Source organism: Sardina pilchardus, chromosome 4 (assembly GCF_963854185.1).
Source record: "Sardina pilchardus chromosome 4, fSarPil1.1, whole genome shotgun sequence".
NCBI classification, from domain to species: domain Eukaryota; kingdom Metazoa; phylum Chordata; class Actinopteri; order Clupeiformes; family Clupeidae; genus Sardina; species Sardina pilchardus.
Genome location: NC_084997.1, coordinates 23,253,139 through 23,256,857, shown reverse-complemented (window position 1 = coordinate 23,256,857; position 3,719 = coordinate 23,253,139). Strand labels below are relative to the sequence as shown.

Genomic DNA, 3,719 nt, shown 5'->3' with positions numbered 1-3,719 from the left:
AAAGTCCACTCAATTCTGACGCATCCCCCTCTGTGAGTGACTCTCCTGCACGTTGCAAGGTCACAGAGACTAGATTGACCCAGCAGACTGACACACAAACACAACACACACACACAAGCAGACACTCAAACACACATTCAGAGGAAATGGGTCTGTTTACATACTGATAAGGCAGTAATGCAAACCCCAACTCTGCACGTCACCACAACCCAGGCAGTGGGAACCAGAGCACTGTGCGCGAGGTGGTGTGTGTGTGTGTTTGTGTGTGTTTGTGTGGGTGAGTGGGTAGATGGGGGGGTTGGGGGACTGGGGGGCGGGTGCTTTGAAACAGGGACAGGAAGTGACATGCGTTGGTGTGGCGATGGAGAGTTGATGAACTCATCCGGGTGGCCCCCAGGGCTCGTCTTGGGTGTCCATGCGGGGCACTCAGCCGATCGATGGGCAGCGGGCAGCTGGCAGCTGTGATTGGTGGCCTGCTTGTGCGACCGCCGCTGCTGCTGTGTGTTTACAGGAAGTACTGAGAGGAGAGATGACTGGGGGAGGAAATGTGGGGAAAGGTTTGGGGTGTTGTCAGTCACCTTTGATGGGCAAGCGATGTGTGGAAATTAAAATGTGAAAATGTGACTATAAGCCAATAGCAGATTTCTGGTGAAATTAACCAGCCACTCAATGTTAAAATATGACTTTGTGTCTGAAATCTACCAGCCACTCTCACATTTTGTTTGTCCCAGCATGTACACTCAAAAAAAGGATTAGTTGAATTTACTTAAAAAAATCATGGAAAGTATTTCCACATGATTAAATAACTTACTTTCAACATTAAGCAATATCTTTGGTCCAACTTAAGGTACTTTGGTTAGTTCAACTTTATTTGTTAGGGTCCATTAAACTTGTTTGCAAGGTTTGGAGCCCACATAATTTACTTAGGTTGGGTTAACACAATCTATTTAAGTTGATTTAACTTATTGAAAACTACTTCAAATTAAGTTGCACAAACCCAAGTAAATCAAGTTGGTTCAAATGAATTACTTCATGCTGAAAGAGAGCAATTGAATCACATGGAAATACTTTCCATGATTTAATTAACTCTGTTCAAAGTATTACATTTAAGTTAACACCAAAAGGGGTAAACATTATGCAATGACAGGCCTAAAAGATGAAACAAATAACATACAAAGATGTTTTTTGATATACAAACTGTATTTCAAGCCTTATATTCACATTACGGTTTAAGTGCACAACATTCAACTTTTATATTGAAAGAGCCTAACATACAAAAAACCCCATCACAATATTGTAAAGCTATATTGCATGTTAAGGGTTCAAGTGCACATTTAAATGCTCACTGAAGTGCATATTGTGTGTTTTCACATAACAGATACAATCAAACATTGTTTAGAAAGTAGAAACTGTAGCTGCTCATATAACTAAACACAGTCCAAAAGCAAATGGTACGTTACGTAGCTCCTATGGCCTCAAGAACGATCCAAATGTCCTCTGGGGGGGGGCGACAACGACCATCTGATGCCATATATGGTCTCTGCTGTGGCCGTGTGACTACGAACACCTGGCTGTAACAAAACAAGAGATTTTTCAAAGTGCTCATTATCTGTTATACACTATATTGCCAAAAGTATTGGGTCACCTGCCTTGACCCCCACATGAACTTCAGTCACATCCTATTCTTAATCCATAGGGCTCAATATGACATTGGTCCACCCTTTGCAGCTATAACAGCTTCAACTCCTCTGGGAAGGCTTTCCACAAGGTTTAGGAGTGTTTATGGGACTTTTTGCCCATTCTTTCAGCATATTTGTGAAGTCATACACTGATGTTGGACGAGGAGACTGGCTCTCAGTCTCTGCTTTAATTAATCTCAAAGGTGTTCTATTGGGTTGAGGTCAGGACTCTGTGGAGGCCAGTCAAGTTCATCCACACCAAACTCTGTCATCCATGTCTGTATGGACCTTGCTTGGTGCACTGGTACACAGTCATGTTGGAACAGGAAGTGGCCATCTCCAAACTGTTCCACAAAGTTGGGGAGCATTGAATTGTCTAAAATCTCTTGGTTAATGCTGAAGCATTCAGAGTTTTCACTGGAACTTAGAGGCCAAGCCCAGCTCGGGGATGGCCTGTTCCTGTTCCATCATGAGCAAGGTCCATAAAGACATGGATGACAGAGTTTGGTGTGGATGAACTTGACTGGCCTGCACAGAGTACTGACCTCAACCCAACAGAACACCGTTGGGATGAATTAGAGCGCAGACTGAGAACCAGTCTCCTCATCCAACATCAGTGTGACCTCACATGCGCTTCTGGGAGAATGCTCAAAATTCTCTTCAACACACTCCTAAACCTTGTGGAAAGCCTTCCCAGAAGAGTTGAAGCTGTTATAGCTGCAAAGGGTGGACCGACATCATATTAAACCCTATGGATTAAGGATGTGACTGAAGTTCATATGGGGGTCAAGGCAGGTGACCCAATACTTTTAGCAATATAGTAATACACACATTCTATACTATTAAAAGACATTCTGTACTATTAAAATTTGATTAGTAAAATAAATCAAATTAACTTGTGGAATACATACCATGTATTCCTTCACGACGCTCTAAGGGTCTTCATTCGTATAGGCACAGTCCCTTGAGAGGAGAGCACATTCGTGGCAGACATCAATGCCAGAATCCTGTATATCAGAGAATAAAACAAACAAACCTTGCAACAACCACACCATGGTACCTCATGCTGGCTATGGCAATTATTGATAGCACTTTTAATTTGCAAAAAATAAATAATCAAAACATTATCTCCCCATTGAAAGTACGAAGAATTTATCTGACCATGTTCCAAATCTCTAATGCCTGGTTGAACACTCATTTACAAGGTTATCATACCTCAGTCATAGGTACTAAATGCCTTCATCAGGTTTGCAGATGGAGCATCCATCCAGTGATCCCTTGAATTCCGCACACAGCTATGGAAAAAAAAACAAAACAACAAAAGTCATGTCATCATTTTTTAATTGTAGATTATTTAAAACAGAAAGGATTTTGCTTCACTTACCTCACGCACATTGAAAATGCTGGCCACCTCGTCTTAATTCAGCTATCATGGGTGCATCTCAGACTACTTCTTGATGTCGGTGAGCAAAAATCTGATCAACAACAACACCTGATCCTCATTAGTCATTTTCTCCACCTCTGATAGGAGCAATATTTGTTTATTAACTTGCACTTTTCTTGACTTTTAGGCTAAGTAATGAAAAAGTTCAAATCACAAGAGTGCACCTTTAACTTGTGGTCACTGGTAGCCTGGCACGCCCTCCCAGTGACGTAACACCTTCGGCGTTGCTGTCGCTGGTCTGGTCAACTGCTAATCAGGAAGGATTTCTGAATTCCCAAAATCTGCGGAACTGCCCCCTTTGGTCGAGAACCAATCAACTTTGAGCAGCTCCAACGGCTCTGGGTAGAGGCGTGTTCAAGGCAGAGGAAAGAGTGTTGTTATTGGTTTAAACTCGGCAAACCGCTTTCTGACATCGACCAGTAGCAAATCGAGGCACTTAAATGAGGCGGGTCAACCAGCGCTGGGAGAAACCGTGTTAGCACAGGCTCTTGGTCAGACTAAAGTCTTGCAGAGCCTTTCAAGTCGATGGCAATCAGGCTAGGTCACTGGTACAGCTCTACTTCAGATAGGTGCAGTTGGAGGAACACTTGCAGTCG

The 3,719-nt window shown here is 42.8% G+C and overlaps 1 long non-coding RNA gene across 1 annotated transcript; it reads right to left on the bottom strand.

Moving 5' to 3' along the window:
* Positions 1 to 1,480: 1,480 nt before the first annotated feature.
* On the bottom strand, positions 1,481 to 3,188 carry LOC134077826 (uncharacterized). The gene is made up of 4 exons (XR_009938762.1): positions 3,064 to 3,188; positions 2,895 to 2,974; positions 2,591 to 2,686; positions 1,481 to 1,571 (listed from the first exon to the last, which is right to left on the bottom strand). It is a non-coding gene; the product is annotated as an uncharacterized LOC134077826 (long non-coding RNA).
* Between the last annotated feature and the right edge of the window lie 531 nt (positions 3,189 to 3,719).